At 41.6% G+C, this 22,832-nt stretch overlaps 1 protein-coding gene across 8 annotated transcripts in view; it reads right to left on the bottom strand.

The window, feature by feature from the left end:
- The window catches only part of RARB (retinoic acid receptor beta), a 1,029,560-nt gene that overhangs the window by 173,095 nt on the left and 833,633 nt on the right, over positions 1–22,832 (bottom strand). The gene's annotated exons all lie outside the window — the stretch shown is intronic.

Genomic DNA, 22,832 nt, shown 5'->3' with positions numbered 1-22,832 from the left:
TGGGATTCACTCACTTTGAAAAATCCTCTCTAGGTTCTATGCAGCATATAGAGAAGTCGAGAATTAGTTGCCCCTGTCGCAAACACACAGTCACAGAGAAAATGGGATTACAGATCTGGACTTGAGGAAACAGTATAGAGTAGTCAAGAGCACGGACTGGGGAGTCAAACTGAACTAGATTCCAATTCCAGGGCTGCCACTTACCACCTGTGTGTTCGGGGGCATGTATTTAACTTCTCCGAGCTTCAGATTCCTCATCTGTAAAATGGGCACATAAGACTACCCACCTCAGTGGTTACCGGGAGGACAGAAATAACACTTGTATGGCGCTGGGTAAACACCATGGAACGAATGTTAGCTGTGACTCCTCCTCATGTTGTTCAACTAGGGAAACAAAAGCCCAGGAGATGAGACCTACCCAAGGTCGCAGAGCTCCGAGCGATGACTAGAACCCAGATCCCTAGGATCAAAGTCCGATGTGAAAATTGCTTACCTCTTCCCACATCCTTGCACCCCAAATAGCCATGCTGGTTGCCCTGCTCATCATACACCTACACACACCCCACCGCATAATTAAACACATATTTTGTAAACTGCTTTAGGTATGACAGTTTTATATTTCGAAGGAGCATTTTTCTCTCATACCAGCCCCTGCCCAATCCTTTTGTTGAAATACAGTCATTTTAAGGGGAAATGATTTTTTAGATCTCTCACACTGACCCAAACTACAGGAAGAAGAGTCTTTCCAGCCAGTCTTCAAACACTGAGAAGGAGAGATGCGATATTTACAAATAAACCCAGCTGGATGAGAGCTTGAAAAGGGAGAGGCAATCCACCCTGCATCCATTTCGTACAACTTGCTTAAAGGATGCAACATACATCAAAAAAAGGAAACTCTGGGGAGGAATTAAAACACCCTCTCTTCTCTCCTGCCTCTCTAGTATTTACTTATAATTCTCCCACAAAACAGGGCAGGCAAGAGGGTAGGCAGGGGAGTCTCCTTGCCCAACGCAGGGAAGAGCACTGCTCCAGTCTCCTTTCTGTGGATAGTGTTGGAATGTGCATTGGCATCCAGGCCTTTTAAAAGCCTGTCAGGGGGCAGCCCACCCCATGCTGAAACACTGCCCTGTCTAGCGGAGTTGCTAAGTGGCACTGGTGGTGTAACATGAAAAGTATGTGTCGCACACACTTACCAAGTCAAAGATCCTTTTATGAAGGTACATTAAAACAATTTTCAGCCCAGCAAGCTCAGTTCTTGTGATTGAAAAGTTCAGGGCAATAAAGGAGTGAGATTTTGCTGAATCTGTGTTGGTTAATTTTTTTTTCTCTCTTCTTTTATATGGCCATCATTTTGTAACAGAGACTTATTATAAGAAACCCTTTAACTACAAAGAAAACACACATTTTAAGCAAGGGAACACAGAGAAATTTACAAAACATTTAACACACTGTCATTAAGGTAGTTGTAAAGATACACAAAGCACTACGTTATGTGCCAATTTCTACTTGGTCCATGACGCTTATGGCTCCAAATGCTTATTTAAGGTCCTTAGAGTTCCTTGGAAACTGAGCTCATTTATACCAGACAATGGAGGTGGATGAAAAGTTGCTAGACAAGAGGAGAGGAAGCAGCTATATTGAAATACAGCAGGAGAAACTTAAGTTAGAGATGAAACACGGCATCACTGACAGGTATGTGTGTATGGGGATCTGTCATCCAGAGGGGGCCGCTGCACTTCCTTGCTCAACATCTTTCCAAAGAGTAGAGACCCACTGATCCCAGGGAAGTGAAGACAGGGATGGGTGTCTTCAAAATTCTGTCCATTCTCATTTCTTAAGCTGTGGAATCAGCCTCATAGAAGAAGACCACTGCTTCCAGATTTCTTATCTTTATACTTTATCATGACACAAAAATAACAACATAATGTGTCTCTGTGTGTGTGGTAAAAGTTGAGTGACTTGATGGTTTCTTTCTTTGTACAAGAAAATGTAAAATGTATAATTACCCTGAAGTTCTCAACTGAGAGATGAACTTGGGCCTTGAAATGCATCATCAGTATTTAAATCCCCGTGAATGGAACAGCATGGGTTTCTTAAAATGTGACAGTATTCACTAGTCAATTCATCATCCCTCATCATGTATTAATTATGCTGATAGCAATAATTAGAGCTATTACTTAATCCAAGTATTAATTTATAAAACAGACCCATGATTTAGTCACATGCTCATTATTTCTTCATCAGTAAATGCTTACACTCCTGAAAACTTGATCCTGCCTCCAAATTCTTCATTTTAAGTGAAGGAAAGATATATAAACAAGCCACAATTCTTTAAATACATATCCATGTACTATAAAGATTAATGAGTAGGATAGAAAGCGAAAAAATGGACCGATTTGTCCATAATGAAATGTAAACTACTGACACCCATTTTAAACATTAGCCAAAGGGTAGAAAGAAACTTTCCCGAATACCTTCTGGTTATGGCATAAAATAACATTCTGGTATGTGTCATCTCTATTTTCTTTGTGTGTGATCAACGATCTAATAAACGTATTTCCAACCAACAAGCAAACAAAAAGTAAAAAACAGAAAGCAAAAGTTTGAGAGCAAAATCCATTTTGTTTCAGAGTAACTGTATATTTGTCAGTGTGACACAGCACATTTGAAACCCATAATCATAAAACAAAAATTTATAGCCAGGGTTCAGGGTCTACATCTGTTTCTCTGGTTTTCGTGCAGCAATTACCCACTGGACAATCCAGAAAGAAACACCATGAATCATGCCCTGCAAACATGTTTGAACTGGAGAGTTTTCTGAAGAAAGAGCAGTCATGTCTGCACCAGTATTGCAGCCGGCCGTGTTCAAAATTGGGCTAATACCTTGTGATGTCTAAATAAGATTTTCAGAGGCACAGACATATCCCCCCCCACCGCCACAGGCACAGGCATGCCAAGTGCAGGCAGACACCGGCAAAGGGCTGGGGGAGGTAGACAGTGATTATTTCAAAGACACGCCTACCTCTTTCAAGTTGTTTTGGTTTTTTATTTGTTTGTTTTTTAAAATGTGTCCCTGTTAATCCCCTCTTGCTGCAGTTCTGCCAGAAGAATAAATGGCTAGTACTGAGTGACGTGTGTGTTCCAGCAGGGAAGCCAAGGCAGAGATGTGTTGCCAGCATCAGGCAAGGATGAGGCTGTTCCCAGGGCTTCCATACTAGCAGGCAGAGCTGCTTTTGTGTTAGAGCGGAGCGGGGGCAGTTCTAACAGCAATAACACATGGAAACTTTGCTTCTGGCCCTTCAGTACGAACACCTGCTCGCCTAACACCACTGTTGATATTCATGGCTCTTATACCAAAAGGCACCCAAGCACTTTCCAAATGAACTTGCATGAGTTGGCTGTGGGCATGAGTGAAGAGACTTCTTAGAAACCCTAGAAACACCCCTTCTTCACAAATGTCTTTCTCCTTTGAGGGTTGGCCACCATGTCCTTCATTTGGCTCCTTTCTCTTCAGCTGTCTGCTTTTCCAGACTTTCCTCCATGAAGTCTTCCCACTTGGTTACATATAAACATTATTCTTCTGAGATAAGGGCATCCTTTTCTCTTTCCACATTTCTGAATTATTTCCTTTAGCACTTCTGTGCTTTCTGCTGCAGATGACTCACAAAGACACCTCTTCAAGCCCAACAGTTTCCGTTGGTTCCAACTTGAAAGTTAAACACAACCCCTCCTGAATGCCTCAGTACTGAGCAGTAAGCTGCCAGCCATCTCTCAACTGACTGTCACTGCTGGTGGCGCTGCCTCAACATTAGTTTTGGGGAGACCTATCTTTAGCTATCTCCTCTTGTTTATAGCTCTGTTTTTAAATCTAGATTTTTACTGTTTTTCCTTTTCAAAAATTTTATTTTCACATTTTCCATCACTCCCTGTAAATCTAGATTTTTAAAGAAAGTAATACATGCTCATCAAAATTCAAAGCCTAATCCAAAAGCTATCAAGTGAAAAGTAAAAATCCTCTATATTTATTCATTAAATGTTGAATACCTATAATGTGCCAGGGATGTTAATTGGTGCTGGGCAAATATCTGTGTATCTTTCATAGGGTGGGTGGGGAGGCTGTTTGTTGCTGTTACACCATCACTCTGCATATTTCTGTGTAACATTTTAAAATTTAGCAATATTTCTTGAACATCCCTTCAAAATAAATAGTACATATAGAACTAGCTCATTTAAAAATATAAATTAGATTCTCCTTACATTAATGTATTGTATTTCATGTAACCAGTGGCCAGCTATTAGATATTTAGGTTTTTTCTAATTTTTTTGTATTCTCAGGTCGGTGTGAAGCAGCACTACATCTGCTGGGTAAAATTCTAGTAGCAGTATTAGCAGAACGAGGATTATGAGCATCTTAAAATTTGATGGAGACACAAAATTGTACTCCAAAACAGTTATGTGAATATGTGTTCCCCTTTTGTTCTAAAACAGGGGTCAGTAAGCATTTTCTGTATCAGATCATTGGAAGTATTTTAGGCTTTGCAGGCTATACAGTCTCTGTTGCAGCACCCACCTATGCTGTTGCAGTATAAAGGAGCCACAGACTATATAGAAATTAATGGGCATGGATGTATTTAATGAAACTTAATTTAGGCTGGGCACAGCAGCTCACATCTCTAATCCCAGGACTTTAGCAGGCCAAGGTGGGCAGATCACAAGGTCAGGAGTTTGAGACCAGTCTCACTAATATGGTGAAACACCATCTGTACTAAAAATACAAAAATTAGCCAGGCTTCGTGGTGAGCGCCTGTAGTCCCAGCTACTCGGGAGGATGAGGCAGGAAAATTGCTTGAACTCGGGAGTCTTTGGCAGTATAATCACTTGAATCTGGGAGGCGGAAGTTGCAGTGAGCCAAGATCGTGCCACTGCACTCCAGCCTGGGTGACAGAGTGAGACCTCATCTCAAAAAAAATAAAAATAAAAATAAAAATAAAAAAATAATAATAAATAAATAAAGAAGCTCAATTTACAAAAACTGATAGTGGACTAGGTTTTGCTCATGGGTTGTAGCATGTTCACCTCTGTTCTAAACCAACATTTGACAGTTTCAGCTCCCTTCCTTCCTAAAAAAAAAATAAAAATAATTAAAAAAAAAACAACACTTTGAATTCTACATTGTTTTGTCTCTATCCTTATACAACCTAGCTATATACATTTGGGCTTTGTTAACACTTTAATTTTCCTTCTTTTTTAAAAGCTTAACTCAGTTTTGACTTGTGTATCTCATGAAGAATAATATGGCTCTTTTATTACATTATTCATCCAGAATGTATCATACTACTTCAACCAGAATCATCTTTTCTTCTCTCCTGGCTGGTAATTCCTCGCTTTTCTCCCTTACTGCTTACTGTCTTTATTTCCTCCTATAAGAAGGAGTGGCGGATGCATCTCCGCCTTCAAAACATGTGCAGATGCCCCTGTTCTTCCACCATCGAACTCTGCTTTAAAGTCCACTATTTCTATCAACACCCCCACCTTACCCTCATATATGATGGCAATATTTGAGAGATGGAAAATGTAATGGTGACTCCTGGGGATAAATGCCAATGGCACTACTATGCTACAGCTTGTGACTTCCCTGTACTATTCCACATGATCTGTCTCATCTCTATACCTCTTCCAATAAGCTAAGATTAGACATGCCACCGAGTTGACAGAGTGCTTAGAAGAACAGCTAGACTCTTTTCAAGGACAGAAAGAAGCACAAAGGAGTCTAAGAGTGCTTTGCAATTATTCATGTTAATATTATTAATAAAGGATAATGTCTATAACTGAGATGCCTGCCTTTATTCCTGGTTCAGCACTTCATTTTTTTGAGATCATATGTATGAACAGAAACTATTTGGTAGCTCTTAAACTCTGCTGTTAAAATTAATTAAAATTAAACAATTAAAAATGAGTTCTCAGTCACATTAACCATATTTCAAGTATGCAAAAGCTTCACATGATTGGTGGCTATCACGTTAACAGGACAGTGCAGACATAGAATGTTTCCACCATTGCGGAAAGTTCTACCGCAGTTCAGTGCTGTAAAAGGTCAGCTTAATGATGAGAGAGATGGTGGAACATGGTAGGTGGGGCCACAGAGTTTCCACACTGCCTGTTTAAACCCCGGCTCTGCTTCTTACTAGCTGTCTGACTAGGCAAGTTACTTAACCTCTACATTCTCTCACCTCCAAAATGTAGGTATTAATGGTACCTAGATCAAAGAGTTGTGGTAAAGACTAAATGAGGTAATACAATTAAGAAGCACCTAGAACAGTGCCTGAACTATAGTAAGCACTTCGAAAATGCCCGTGCAATGTCAGCAAGGAGAAAATGAAGTCAGGCACACATTGCTCAATACTACTCAAATACTACCTCTACCAGACACAGAGAATCTTCTGTCAGAGTAGTCACGTTTAACCAGAATGCACATTTCAGGCTGCAGGTGGAGGGGGTAGGGCCACAAATATATAATTAGGGCAAGTTCTGTAAGAGATTTTGCTGCCTATACCTGGTTAAGTACTACTGCACTGAAGCATTTTTATATATATTATAAAGGAAGATGCTTTCTTTTAGTTCACAAAGCACACACTGAGTCAGAATGGCCATGAAATAATTGACAAGCTCCAACCTGCTGCCCCTGTGGAAGACAGGAAATAGATCATATGACTCTGTTTTCTGTGCGTGTGTAAGTGGTGTTCAGCCGCAGCACCTTGGGGCTGATTATAGTTAATTAAATGGCAAAGGTATTGCATAAAACGGAGACTTGTATTATTAATCTATCTTGTTTTCTGTTATCTTTCCATCCATCCATCTGTCCATCCTCCATTCGCTACCCATTCATCTACCTGATATCCACCCATCCATCCATTTACTCATCCATCCACCAATCCATTCACCCTTCTAGTTATCCACACATCCACTTGCCCAAATACTCACCTACCCATCCACCCATCCATTCATTCTCTGATCCATCATCTACCCATGACCTAACCACCAAAGGTGATGAAGCAGAGTGTGGCTTTCTGTAAGCAATATATAAAATAATGAGAGGGACAAAAGTCAAACTTCTCAGATCATGCATGTATCTTTCTCTAGAATTCTTTTTTTTTTTTTTTTTTGAGACGGAGTTTCGCTCTTGTTACCCAGGCTGGAGTGCAATGGCGCGATCTTGGCTCACTGCAACCTCCGCCTCCTGGGTTCAGGCAATTCTCCTGCCTCAGCCTCCTGAGTAGCTGGGATTACAGGCACGTGCCACCATGCCCAGCTAATTTTTGGTATTTTTAGTAGAGACGGGGTTTCACCATGTTGACCAAGATGGTCTCGATCTCTCGACCTCGTGATCCACCCGCCTCGGCCTCCCAAAGTGCTGGGATTACAGGCTTGAGCCACTGTGCCCGGCCTAGAATTCTTGAAAAGAATTTTCTGATTAGACGTGCTGACAGAAATAAGGTCAGAGGCACTGGCCACTGGAGATTTCAGTTAAACAGGTTTGATAACTCAGGTTGTGGCTGAAGAGCTTCTTAGGTCTAACTGTGATCTTTAAGAGCATCTCAGGATTTGAAATGCTAACGAAGCCAAGTTCTATTAGCAACACAAAAGTTTATGACTCTGAGGAAAAGCTAAAAGCCCAAAGGAATTTCCTTCAGATCCTACAGGGAAAGGGCATGTAAAAAGTACAAACACATCAGAGAGGCCATTGGAGAGGGAATGGAGTTTAAATTCATCCTAGTGTGAGAGAGAAAAAGGCAAATAAAAAACTCAATGTGATTGAGTGGGAATTGTCAGGGTAACATAAAGCCAGGTAGAAATCCCTGTGAAATTTCTGTTGGAGAAACAAAGATATGCAATGTAAGCACATTACACATGTATGCACACATGCATACACGCACGCACATGCACACACGCATGCACATGCGCACACACATGCACACACACACACAATGTGAATACAGTATAAGTATTTTTGGTGGGAAAAGAATGTTTTTCTCTCTTCTTTCAAACATCAGGGTAGAAACCCACCTTCTCAACATCTACTCAACCAAGAGCTTCAAAAGCTTCTCTTGGAGAGGGCATTGTGGTGGCTTCCAAAATTAGGTTTTTGCATTTTGTTATTGCTTACTGGATTAAGTTACAGACTCTTAAAAAAAAAAAAGATAAGCAAAGATAATTCAGAAGGCAACAGTTTCAAAATTTAAGGTAACATATCAGCATGGGAGGGAAAGAATAGATAGAAATATCAAATACAGGGATCCTTCTCTGTTTAAGCAAAAGGCAATGGTAAAATATAAGATCTGCTGCAATGATTCCCAAAGCATGGTGTTTCCACGGCTTCGCATCTCATTCAAATTTCTGGGGATGGGGGTCTATTCAGCTGCATTTAAATAAAGGTCCTCGGGTTCTTATTCTGCACACTACATTGTAAGACTCTGAGCTGATGGGACGTTCCACTTGGTGAACACCAAGGCACTGGAGAAACTTTAGAGAACTCGCTGTGACAGATATTCTCTTTTTTGACCAAAACTTTAGTCAGGCTCTGCTTGAGGAGGCCCAAGTTTGGGCTTCCTGTCTAATTTGGTGGAATCCTGTTAGAGCCAGGATCCTGCTAAGGCAGTTTAGAGAAAATCCCTCACTCTTGGTAGTGATGGTAATCAGAACATGCTATCCCAAAATATGGCACTTTGGCATTTGAGTAAACAGCAGAAGCAGGAAGGTCACGCCCAGTTTCCCCTCGCCCTTCTCCCCTGAAGCAGGTCATCAGACCTTCATGCCAGAGATGCCCTCTCTGTATACGTAAGAAAAGAACATCCTTGTCTCTGAAGACACAGGGACACAGAGAAGAATCTAAATAGACAGGCCTTGCTAATTCCCCCAGTTTATTACTACTATTACATTATGCCCCTTTGACCAATCATACTTTTATGTGTCCGCTCTTCATTAAACTTAGCAAAAAGATACACAGGCTTATGTATTTCGTTGGGTCTTCATTTCTAAAGGCTCCTGTGTCCCATAAAACTTATATTAAATCAATTTGTATGGTGTTGTTGGTTTTTTGTTTTTTTTTTTTATGGTTAGTCTGTCTCTTGTTATTATAGCCTCAGCCATGAACCTAGGGATGGGAAAGAAAGAGACTTCCCTTCCCCTATAATAACTGGTCACCCCTGTTATGTTTCTTAACACACGTTAAAGAAAAAATAATAATGACACTTGTTAAAGGTGGTAAAGGGGGTCATGAGAATAGCTATAGGAGAGAGAGATTGGACTAACTGTCACTCCACTGAGGACAAGTGGAGATTCATAACCAAGTAGTAGGATGAAGCCAGTGGATGGAAAATCCCTAACAGGAAACATCAAGGATAAAAAATGTCTGGCTAAACTGACTTAGAAAGGATTACTTTGGAAGGCAAGCCAGGGTGATAAGTTACAGAGGCTAGAAATGGTAGACCTCTGAGCCTGGAGTGAAGAGGCCCTGGATTCAAGTCTTGGCTCTATATTTATCTGCTTTAGATACCTTCATGATCCTTCTCAGTCTCACTTACTCTTTTCATTTGCAAACATAGATAAGGTCTACTTCAAAATGATAATGTCTACTTCAATGGAAGACAATGTTCAAGAATTAAACCCGATAATGTATGAGAAAGGTTTTTATAAATTCCATGGTACTAAGTAATGTTTGGCATTACCACTCACACATTAGATAAAAATAAACCAAAAAAAATGTATTTTCACCTCTTTCTACTACTCTAAGCCCTTCTCCCAAATCCATTATCTGTCTTTATTTCCCCCACAATAGGTTTCTAGCCGAGCACATGGCCACCCAAATAGATACCACATTTCCCAGCCTCCTTTGCAGCTAGGTATAGTCATGTTCTCATCAACATAATGTGATCAGAAGTGCTGTATGTAAGTATAATGTCACTTCCTTAAAGTAATTTCCCACCTTCCACTTGCTATCTTGCCCCTTCCCTGACAGGTGGAATGCTGTAGGACTCTAGATAATCCGCAGAGAGGAGGACAGCAACCCAAAGGGAGGCAAGGCCAGAAGATGGAGGGTCCCTGAATGTCCATGTGGAGTACTGGCTGTCCCCCCAGGCTGGAGCATTTACCTTTAGACTACTACATGAAAGAGACGAACACTTCTAGCTTATTTATGCCGTGATTTTTGGGTCTCTTTTAAAAATAAAATTTAGTCGCTATTCAAGTTAATCAACTCTCTAATTTGTTTAAAATTGAATAGAAGAAGAAAGATGACCTAGGTATTTCTCTTGCACTTGCCCAGACTGTGTTAGTCTGTTTTCACGCTGTTGATAAAGACGTACCCAGGACTGGACAATTTATAAAAGAAAGAGGTTTAATGGACTTAGTTCTCCATGGCTAGAGAGGCCTCGCGACCATGGCAGAAGGTAAAAGGCACATCTCCCATGGTGGCAGACAAAAGAGAGCGTGTGCAGGGAAACTCCCATTTTTAAAAGCATCAGATTTTGTGAGACTTATTTACTATCGTAAGAACAGCACAGGAAAGACCTGTTCCATGATTCAATTACCTCCCACTGGGTCCCTCCTACAACATGTGGGAATTCAAGATGACATGTGGGTGGGGACCTAGCCAAACCCTACCACTGAAAATACTTTTCTTTAGTTGGCACCGATTATTCTCTCCTTTCTTGCTGGGAGGACTGTCAGTGGTAGAGAACAAAGGCAATTTCCATTCTCACACACACTGAACAGGCAGCAGTTTGTTTTTTAATTAGTTTTTCTATATGGCATTAACAGAATATAGCAAAACTTTATAGAAACCTTTACCCCTAATTCTGAACATTACCAGCAGCTTCTGAGGAAAAGCTCAGTTCCAGGCTGAGGCTTGTTCTGGCCATGTGGGCTGTATTTGGAGACGGGTCACCCGGAAGGCTCTATCACTAAATGTATGCACTTGATTACCGCTGCATCTGGAGAGGTAAGGACAGGCCAGTGTAGCAAAACTAACTTGAAAAGCCAGAGGGTGACTTTCCACCAACAGCTTGTGAGAACTTCTCTGGTCTTACTGCTATTACAACAGTAACAGAGGAGACTGTTGTGACTCACAATGCCGAACGCATTGCTGAGTGCCCCACAGAAGTCCATGACAAAACTATCGATGTGTCCCTCTGAAAAATCTACGTAAGGCTGCCCTACACCATACTCAAGGCCAGGGGCTGGCAGACTCCAAGGGCCAAATCCAGCCTACCATCTGTTGTAAAATAAAGTTTTATTGGAGCTCAGTAATTGCAAATTAATTTGTTTACATATCGTTTGTGCTGCTTTTGCACAGCAATAGAGTTGCATGATTGCAATGGAAACTGTATGGCCCACAAAGCTGAAAGTATTTACAATCTGTATCTTTAGAGAAGAAATTTCCTGACTTTAAGCATTCAGCACCAATCCACTGAATTGGCTTTGAAGATGAAATCTAACAGCAGTCCTGGAACTGGATAATAATCAAAGGTTTCTTCAAGGTCTAAAAGTCTCAATTCAAACACCCAAGGATTCTCTGCAGTTATTTATTTACTTACTTATGAGACAGAGTCTCACTTTGTTACCCAGGCTGGAGTGCAGAGGTACAATCTCAGCTCTCTACAGCCTCAGCCTCATAAGCTCAAGCCACCCTCCCACCTCAGCCCTCGAGGAAGCTGGGACTACAGGGGGTGCCACCATGCCTAGATAGTTGTTTTAATTTTTATTTTTAGTAGAGATGAGGTGTCACTACATGCCCAGGCTGGTCTTGAACTCCTGGACTTAAGCGATCTTCCTCCCAGAGTGTTGGGATTATGGGTGTGACCCACTGCACCTGGCCCTTGCTTAGATATTGACATAACTTGCTGCATCTTTGTCTTCATTTTGAATATGTTGCCAACATTAAGACAATGAAGACCCTAATTAAAATCGGACTCTAGGTCATGTCCATCACTGTGTGTTCCTTGCCCCTGCATTTTTTATTTATAAACCTAATGGCACAGATTTATTCTTTACTATATGTCTATCACAATAAAATGTCGTCATTTCAATGGTAACAACTCAATCCAGTTCACTGCCACGATCCCAGTAATTAGAACAGCATACAACACACATAACAACCTCTCAATACGTATTTGTTGAATGAATGAATGGTGCTTCCTGGAAGACACTGACTAGCAGAGCCATGTACAAGTTGGTAGAAATTTAAAATTGGAAGAGACTATGATCTACTGTTGTGAGGCAATTAGAATGGTCTCACTGCAAGTAAAACAATATGAGGACTAATTATTAAAAGACACGATTAAAACAATGAAATCTATGGCACAGACCTTATGTTTTAAACTCATAAATGGGGAAGTCCAACCTACATAAACACCAGGAGAAAGACAGTATTTTCCAAAAAATGGTGCTAGAAAAATGAGGTATATATTATATACTAATAAAACAATCAAGAAAAATAAAAGATCCATACCAGGAAAAAGATAACATTTTCCAAAAAATGTGTGCTAGAATATTGAGGTATATATAGCATAAAAATAAAACAAACAACAAAAATAAAAGATCCATAACCAACAGCACATGCAAAAATCCACTCAACACAGATCCTGGACATAAATAAAACACATAAAGCCATAAACTCTTAGAAAAAAACAGGAAAAAATTTTGTTACCTTGCATTGGGCAAGGTGTCTTAGAGAGGGGACCAAAGTATGACACACAGAAAAACAAAAGAATTTAACTATCATAATTTACAACTTCTATCCTTTGGAAGACTCAGCTAAAACAATGAGAAGACAAATCACAAAATCACACAGTAGGATGTAAATTGCGCAAAGCATGTATCAGATAACGGATTTGCAACTAGAATTTTAAAAATTTCAAAATTCAAAAATAGCAAAGCAAGCACCCTTCCTCCAACTCCTATTAGGCAAACAATTTGAACAGGAATGCCACTGAAGTCATTATACATATGACAAACCTATGAAAAAACGCTGAACATCATTAGTTATTAGGTAAATGCGAATTAAAACCTCAATGAGACACCACCACATACCTATTGGAATTGCTAAAATTAAAAACCCTGCCATACCAAGCATTGCTGTGAATGCAGGGACACTAAAACTCTCATACACTGCTGCAAGAAATATAAAATCATTAACTAGTTTAACAATTTTTTTTTTTTGAGACCGAGTCTTGCTCTATCACGAGGCTGGAGTGCAGTGGTGTGTTCTGGCTCACTGCCACTTCCGTTTCCTGGTTTCAAGTAACTCTCCTGCCTCAGCCTCCCGAGTAGCTGGGACTACAGGCAAGCACCACCATGCCAGGCTAATATTTTGGAATTTTTTTTCTTAGTAGAGATGGGGTTTCACCATGTTGGCCAGGATGGTCTCAATCTCTTGACCTCATGATCCACCTGCCTCGGCCTCCCAAAGTGTTGGTATTACAGGCGTGAGCCACCGCACCTGGCCAGTTTGACAATTTCTGAAAAAGTTGAACATATACTTACCAAGTGATCTAGCCATTCCATGCCTAGATATTTACTCAAGAGACATGAAGGCATATTTCTATTCAATAACATGAATGTTCACAGTAGCTTTATTTGTAGTAATAGCCCCAAACTGGAAGCAACACAATTGTTCATCAGTAGATGAATTGGTAAAACAAATTGTGGTATATCCATACAATGGAAAGCTGCTTGGCAATAAAAAGGAAAGAACTACTGATGCATGCTACAGCATAAATGAATCTCATGATATGCTGAGTAAAAGAAGATGAAATTGGGCCAGGCACGGTGGCTCAAGCCTGTAATCCCAGCACTTTGGGAGGCCGAGGCGGGTGGATCACGAGGTCAAGAGATCGAGACCATCCTGGTCAACATGGTGAAACCCCGTCTCTACTAAAAATACAAAAAAAAAAAAAATTAGCTGGGCATGGTGGTGCGTGCCTGTAATCCCTGCTACTCAGGAGACTGAGGCAGGAGAACTGCTTGAACCCAGGGGGCGGAGGTTGCAGTGAGCCGAGATGGCGCCATTGCACTCCAGCCTGGGTAACAAGAGCGAAACTCTGTCTCAAAAAAAAAAAAAAAAGAAGATGAAATTAAACAAGGGAGAGGACCTGAGGACTCAGTATTTGTTAAATTTCTGCTACTCATCCTAGTGTTTTCTAGGTTATTCTAACAGGAGGTAGGGAACTATAAAGCAAATTAAGCAAAAAAGAAAATAAACAAGTCTGAAATGTATATGGGAAAGAAACACGGATGTCACTAGGCTCAGTTCAGTACTCAAGATTCAAAGTGAACAAACACAAGAATGAATTAAATACATCTTTATAAAGTTAGCTAATATCAGTTGTGATCTTAGGATAAAAGGAACTGCCTTGTTCAGATGAGAACTAAAGGACACAGCAACATGTTCATAACATTTATTCTGCTGCCAACTTGACAGAAAATAGGAGACACAGATTTGTGATATGGTTTAAAGGCAGCACCTGAGAAGCCCCATTTAATTCACCAGGCACTGGAAATTCATGGGAGCCAGACTATACCTACTTACTTGCATCTCAGTTTGTATCTATCTGCTAATCAAAGAAAGGGCCAGCTATTGTGACAGACTAACCCACACTCTGTTATCGGTCATGTTCAGAACTTCAGGAATCTGTTTGGCCAAAGCACTAAATCTCATCAAGAGAGAATGATGAATGGATTATTGGCTAAGAGAATGAATGAAAACAAGAACTGGGTTGGTATAAGCAGTGCTAAGACAAGAAAAAACGGTCAAGATCTAAAGCAATGGGAAACTGGCGGATGCATACACTCGTCTGATTTAGGATTTGTCTAGGACCAAAATTAGCAGCATTCTGACTGTTTCTGCAACTCCCTGCTGAAGAACACTCAAGGTTTCCTGGGATGTGAAAAGTAAGACATCACTGTATAAAAGGCATTAAAGTACTTTGGAATCTATGGTGACTCATACAGTAAAACTTCGAAAAGCAAATGTGAGGAGTTACTCAGTTGGCTTGCATGTGGACCAAAATTTTACTGGCTGATTTCAATCCTGCAGATTATTAGAGAGACCACCAAAACAAAGCCCTTTGTAATCATTTTGCACAGTTTGCACGCTGCGTATCTCTTTAGTGCTTTTAATTTTCAGAAATTTCAAACACGGCCCCACATGAAAGGTACTATTTGCCAATATGAAAAGGTATAAGATTCTGCGTTTTCACATTCTCTATGAACCCTAAAATATTCAAGGTGACCAGAGAAGGTTCTTATACCCTATGGCACTACAGAGTTAACTCAGATTTTGAATAAATCGAGTCTATGATGAATGTGTTCCAAACATGAAAAAGTTTACAGTGACTATCGTATCAACCAGGAAAATGTGCAACCCCAGCAGACGATGGCATATGGTGTGTGATTTGATGAGGGGGAAGAAGGTTTGCAGAGCCTTTGCTAACAGATGCTCAATGACAAAAGAAAAGTCAGTTGTATGGTCTCTTGGGAAAACAACAAGAAAACATAGGTGAATTTTTTTTTCTTATGTCAGTGAAAGTTATTCATGAGCTACACATTTTTCTTTGGTATTAAGGAACAAGGAATAGTGAGCTCATGGCAATGGGCTTAGGTCACTGAGGCCAGTGAGACCCAGACCATTGGAACCTGCTGCATTAGCACTCTCATACTTGAGCATGTAATAGCATCACAGCTTTTGCTGTTATTATTATTTTGAGACAGAGTCTCACTGTGTCACCCAGGCTGGAGTGCAGTGGCGAAATCTCAGCTCGCTGCAAACTTCACCTCTAGGGTCGAAGCGATTCTCCTACCTTAGCCTCTCAAGTAGCTGGGACTACAGTGCCCGCCACCATGCCCAGTTAATTTTGTATTTTTAGCAGAGACAGGGTTTCACTTTGTCGGCCAGGCTGGTCTTGAACTCCTGACCTCATGATCCACCTGCCTTGGCCCCCCAAGGTGCTGCGATTACAGGCGTGAGCCACCGTGCCGGGCCCTGTTGTTACTTAACTTGACTGCTTCCTGGAGCCAGGCAAGCCTTCCTTTATCTATTCTTTAATGGAAAAAGAACTGGTCATACTAGAAACCTTGCATAAATCATAACTCCAATTTTCTTGTGGCCACTTTGTGGAGTGGTGTCAGCTGTCTGCAGCCTGATATGGTAGGGATCTATGTCTCCACCCAAATCTCACGTTGAATTGGAGGAGGGACCTGGTGGGAGGTAACTGGATTATGGGGGTGGATTTCCCCCTTACTGTTCTCATGATAGTGAGTTCTCATGCTTTAAAAGTGTGCATCACTTCTCTCCTCATTCTTTCTCTCTCCTGCTTGACCATGGAAAGATGTGCCCTGCTTCCCTTTTGTCTACCACCATGATTGTAAGTTTCCTGAGGCCGCTCAAGCCATGCAGAAATGTGAGTCAATTAAAACTTTTCTTTATAAATTACCCAATCTCAGGTAGTTCTTTATAGCAGTGTGAGCATGGACTCATTGTTAGATATTACTGAGGAGTCAAGAAATGAGAGACAGCCTGTTCAGTGTAGTTGATGAAAGATGACGTATGTTGTTTTTTTTTGAGACGGAGTTTCACTCTTGTTACCCAAGCTGGAGTGCAATGGCGTGATTTCGGCTCACTGCAACCTCCGCCTCCTGGGTTCAGGCAGTTCTCTTGCCTCAGCCTCCTGAGTAGCTGGGATTACAGGCACGCGCCACCATGCCCAGCTAATTTTTTTTTTTTTTTTTTTTGTATTTTTAGTAGAGACGGGGTTTCACCATGTGGACCAGGATGGTCTCGATCTCTTGACCTCGTGATCCACCCGCCTCGGCCTCCCAGGTGCTGGGATTACAGGCTTGAGCCGCCGTGCCCGGCCTAAGATGACGTATGTTGTATTTGTATCTTGGGTTGGGTTCTCCCAGAAGCAGACACTGAGACAAGGTTTTGAGTTTCAGTGGTTTACATGAAAGAGCCAAGGAAGCAGTGATGGGTAAGTGACAGCAGAGACAGCAAAGGTATAAGGGCCAATAAATGTTGTGTTACTGAGACGTTTCCACTGCGGGTAACTGGAATTCAATCCTGCTGGGGATCTTGGGAAGACATGAAGCATATACTTGGGAGTTATTCTCCTAAAAGGGCAAGAGAGCTTGAGGATTTATCCACCAACTTCCCATCTTCTTGTTGAGGGCCGTTTAATTTTCTGACACTTCCAGCTTACGTTGCATGAGGATCAAGGAAGTTCTCATGGCAAGGAAAAAAAGCCTTCATGCAGAGAACTGAAGTTATTCACAGTAAGCCACCTGTGGCATGTGGAAGGGAGGGTGAGAGGATATGAATGGGACTCTGACAGTTATCTGCAACTTTGTGTGTGTGTGTGCGTGTGTGTGCGTGTGTGTATGTATGCATGTGCAGGCACGCACACACATGTGCAAAGATAAAAAAAGAGGTAGATTTTCAAGAATGGAACTAAGATAGACACAAAAAAGGAAGGAGTCACAGCCAGCAGGTGGGACAGTGTGCTCAAAGGGGCAGAAATACAATATCCAAAGTAGAATCAGGGATGATAATTATTGTGCCTTTAATTGAGAACCTATCATATTAAAGCAGACCCCTTGAAATGTGAATTGTGCTCCCTAGCAACATTCAAGGTGAGGATTACTATTCTCAAATATGATGAAGAAACTGAAGTTCAGTTACACTGTCCCAAATCTCAGCGTGTAATGGCCAAACCCAAATTCAGAGTCTTTTTCTAAAAACTGCATTTTGTTGACTATGATGCTGCCTGGAACCCCCATTTGTCTGCTTGTAGTGATGTCTGCAGAAGCTATCAGGAAGCTTGGTTCTGTTGAGGAACGTATCAAATACAGGACTGCAGGCAGTTGGGAAACTACTGAAGGCATTTTGGATAGAGAGGCATATGATGTGGCTGGCAGAAATACCCCGAAACGATCGTGACAAATGCAGCCAATTAGGTAACTGTAAAAATTTGTGGGCGGTAAAAATAGGAAAAATGACAGCTGTGAAAGACAGCATTTACTCCAGAAAATGTTACAGAATTCGGAAATCATTCCATGTTAAAGGTAGAAAGAATTTAGAGGCATCAAAACAAAGGGCCGGTGGGGATGATCAGAGCCAGCAGGATGCTCTGGTATGAAGAGCGAGCTCAGCTTTTTTCACCCTGAGTCGAGGCAGGGCAAAATATGCCCTGGTATGATGGTAGCGACTGTGGCCTCTGGCATCCTGCTTGCTGCTGTGCCTGATATCTGGCTTTAAGGCAGACGCCCTTTCTCCCTTCATCCGCATTATGGGCTTCCTTGTGTTTCCCAAAATTTACCTGAAGTCTCAGCCTCCAGTGTCTCAGAATGTAACTGAATTTAGCAACAATGTCTTCAAAGAAGCGACTGAATTAAAATGGGGTGTTAGGGTGAAGTCCTAATCCAATACAACTGGATTATCCAGTATCCTTCTAAGAGGAAGAGGAGATACTGCGGGTGTGCACGCACGGAGGTTCGATAATGGGAGGACAAAGCAGTGAGAAGGCAGAGAGCTGCCAGCCAAGGAGAAGGGTCTCAGGAACCCCGACAGCACCTTGATCTTGGGCTTTTAGCCTCTAATACAGTGATACAATAAATTTCTGCTGTTTGAGCCACCCTGTCTGTGGAATTGTTATGGCACCCTGAGCAGCCAAATACAATCCCTGAGGGAGGCTGCAGGCTTCTTCAGAGTGAGTGCCCTTCCTGGATACAGCAGGACAGCCCTTCTGACTCACAGCGATTCCTTCCTGGAACCTCCCAAGAAAGTTTCCAGCACATCGAAAAGGTGGTGATGCACATCCATGACCTGAACGTGGCCGGCCCTGGATATGGACAGACACCTGGTCATGCTGGTGAAGGTCCACGTGGAAGAGTCACGGGAATGGAGAGACAGCAGCCACAGGAAAAAGACAGTAATGAGAAAAAAGACAGCCAGTTCCGTGGTTAAGAGATGGGAGCCCTCTGAGGTAGGAAGAGGAGGAATACTCTCAGGATAGTGACCACAGTATTATTGCTACTAATGTCAACAGTGGACATCTGTCAACAGTGCCCTGGCACATGCTGTCCTTCTGGACGGTCTTCCCCGTGCTCATTAGCGTTCTGCCCTCCACACAGAGCTGGCTCCTATGCCACAGCACACCTGCCATGAAACCCCCCTGACCAAGGTAACAGAAGTGTGTTCTTATTCCTTTGACCTTTCAGAGCAGCACCGTCCAAGACAACTTTTTGTGAGGATGGAAATATCTGTGCTCTCTAAGACTGCATCGTTAGCCGCATGCAACTACTGAACACGTGGAATGAAGGTACTTTGGCTGAACAACAGAATTCTTTATTCCATTTAAATTTAAATAGACACATGTGGTTAGTGGTGAACATATTTTGCAACAAAGACCTAGAGTGTTTACTGTGGCATGCCTGGCCTCACCCCACATTGCTTTGGATGATGGTTATTTCTGCACATGACATTCTCTAGCCACACAGCAAGCCAGGTGAGAGCAGAGGACTTCTCTTAAGTTTCTACAACACCAAACTCAAGGCCTGATATATAGCAATTGCTTACGATATCTTTGCAAGCATATTCATGGCTGCCGTTTTGTCTTACTGATACAGTAGTTGTTTGTTAGTCTGTTTGTTAAATAGAGACAGAGTTTCACTATGTTGCCCAGGCTGGTCTCAGACTCCTGGCCTCAAGCAATCCTCCTGCCACAGCCTCCCAAACTGCTGAGATTTAGGCATGAGCCACTGGGCCTGGCCAGTATAGTGGATTATTTGTCAATCATGTGGCTAAAATTAGAAAAAGCTTTCAATGGCTTTCATGAGTTCCACTAAATGCTAGGTTTCTGTTCCCATCTCTGGGGAGTAAGACATGGTTAAAAAATAGCTTTGGCCTCTCAGGGCTCACGTCTCATGGAGGAAAGCAGAGACATGAAACCTGCAAATGCCATTTAGCCAGACTTAGAGTCTAATGGGATTTAGAAATTACATTCCTGGCATTTCTCTCTCAGGTCCCCAAAGACTAAATTTTCTTTTCTGCAGGTAGAAAAGGAGGATAGAATAAATGCTGACGAGGCATGAGACCTACTGAGTTACTAGAAGGAAAAAAAAGTGAGTACATTTAATTATTTGAGAAACAATCAACAACTGGGCTGGGATTCAGTAGGTATAAAGGGGAGTTGGGTATGATCTTCCAGAACAGAAACATTGAACATCTTCACTTATTTCATGTAACTGCAGCGTAAGTCTACATCACAAAAAGGTTTTCTCTTTAAGAGCGACACTTGAAATACAAAGGCCATGCCTAATGTATTGGAATTTCCTTCCCCTATGCCCCTGCTTCTACCGCCAGTTTCTAAGCCAAGAAACTTGCACATAGCACGTGCTGAAAAAGTGTTTGAGCACCTACTCAAACTCTCCTCTTCATAATTCCTGAATGTTAAAAAACATTATGCTTACCTTCTCTGCCTTGGGTCAATTATTTATTCCCTAGAATCATATCCTTCATAAAAACAGAAAATATCAAATTAGCCATCAGGTCTCCCTTTGGCCTAGTCAGAAGTAACTCTTGGAAGAAACAGTGGCTCCAGGGAATTAAAGGCAAAAAAGCATTAGCAAGTCAACTTTCTACCTAGGAGTGAGTTACTGTTGGCTACACAGCACTCCAGGCCAGTTAAGCTAACCCTGCTGGAATGTTAAACCGAACGCAGCCAACACCTTGTAAATGTGGAAGGAAACCATCAGGGCTTTGCCAGGACTGCTCATCAGTAAGAAGGTCCCTGGAAAGAATGAAGTAACAAAGAGCCTGAAAAAAGTATAAAGCAACCTGAGAATCCAGTGACACGCTGACAAATATCACTCCTCCCTGCTTTCCTCAAATCGGAATCAAGCAGTTGAAGCACAAGCAATTTCTAAATAAGATGTTCACTGTCCAAGATTAGGCTCTTCTTTCCCTTATCGGCAGCCTCTGAAAGGCTCCAGGTGGATCCTGTCCAGGAAAAAAATATCCTGAAATATTCAGTAAAAAGTTATTAAGGAAGCTTTGCCCTATAACTACAAGCCTCTGGGAAAATAATAGCCTCCTCTTTTTTCCTTAAGAAAAAAATTCACAATTTGTAACACTTGGTATTTTATTATTATTTTTTTAAATGAAGATGATGGCCAATTTTATAAAAGAAAAAGAAATGAAAGTAACCATGCGAAATAACAGGGCTCAAATGTCAAAGAAGCCAAAAATTTCCCAGGAAAATATCAGAACTCATCAAAAAAGCTGAAAAAATTATTAAGATGGTAATAGAGTTTGAGACATAGTCTTTTGTCACTTCAGAGTATATTAAAAACTTGTATTACAGAGCTGAAATTTTTACTTTTATTCTGGTTCTAAAGTTAAGCCAGGGCAACTTTATCCTAGCCTGAACTGCCCAGGATTACTTTGGTTTAAAGGCAACGTTGAGGTCAAATTTAACCCTAGTGCTTCGTTCTCTCACCTAAGTAACATGAATTCAAGTGGCTTCACATGGCTTTCCCTGCTTGTTTTGGGGTTTTTATTGTTTTAAAAATTTTTTTATTTCTAATTTTTGTGGGCACACGGTAGGTATATATATTTACAGGGCACATGAGATATTTTGATATAGGCATGCAACGTGAAATAAGCATGTCATGTAGAATGGGGTATCCACCCCCTCAAGCATTTATCGTTAGTGTTACAAACAATCTAAATGCACTCTTTAACTTATTTTAAAATATACAGTAGAGTTATTATTGACTATAGTCACCCTGTTGTGCTATCGAATACCCTTTTTTTTTTTTGAGACAGAATTTCATTCTTGTTGCCTAGGCTGGAGTACAGTGGAGCAATCTTGGCTCACGGCAACCTCCACCTCCCGGGTTCAAGTGATTCTCCTGCCTCACCCTCCTGAGTAGCTGGGGTTATAGGCATGCACCACCATGCCTGGCTAATTTTGTATTTTTAGTGGAGATGGGGTTTCTCCATGTTGACCAGGCTGGTCTTGAACTCCTGACCTCATGATCCACCCACCTTAGCCTCCCAAAATGCTGGGATTACAGGTGTGATCATTCTTTTTCCTTCTTTTTAAAAAAATTTTATTATTATTATTATTGTTGTTTTTCTTTTTTTTCTTTTTGAGACGGAGTTTCGCTCTTGTTACCCAGGCTGGAGTGCAATGGCGCCATCTCGGCTCACTGCAACCTCCGCCTCCTGGGTTCAGGCAATTCTCCTGCCTCAGCCTCCTGAGTAGCTGGGATTACAGGCACACGCCACCATGCCCAGCTAATTTTTTGTATTTTTAGTAGAGACGGGGTTTCACCATGTTGACCAGGATGGTCTCGATCTCTTGACTTCGTGATCCACCCACCTTGGCCTCCCAAAGTGCTAGGACTACAGGCTTGAGCCACCTCACCCAGCCCTTTTTTTTTTTTTTTTTAATTTTTAAAGAAGGAGTCTTGATCTGTCGCCCAGACTGGAGTGTGGTGGTGAATCCTGACTCACTGCAACCTCTGCCTCCCAGGTTCAAGCAATTCTGCCTCAGCTTCCCAAGTAGCTGAAACTACAAGGGTTCACACCATGTCTGGCTAATTTTTTTTTTTAGTAGAGACAGGGTTTAGCTATATTGGCCAGGCTGGCGTCAAACTCATGACCTCATGATCTACCTGCCTGGGCCTCCCAAAGTGCTGGGATTACAAGCATGAGCCACCATGCCCAGCCTTATTCTTTCTATTTTTTTCTTGTATTCATTAACCATCCTCACACC

This window comes from Saimiri boliviensis, chromosome 9 (assembly GCF_048565385.1).
Source record: "Saimiri boliviensis isolate mSaiBol1 chromosome 9, mSaiBol1.pri, whole genome shotgun sequence".
Taxonomy (NCBI): Eukaryota; Metazoa; Chordata; class Mammalia; order Primates; family Cebidae; genus Saimiri; species Saimiri boliviensis.
The sequence above is the reverse complement of the archived record's forward strand: the minus strand, read 5'-3'. Positions and strand labels throughout refer to the sequence as shown.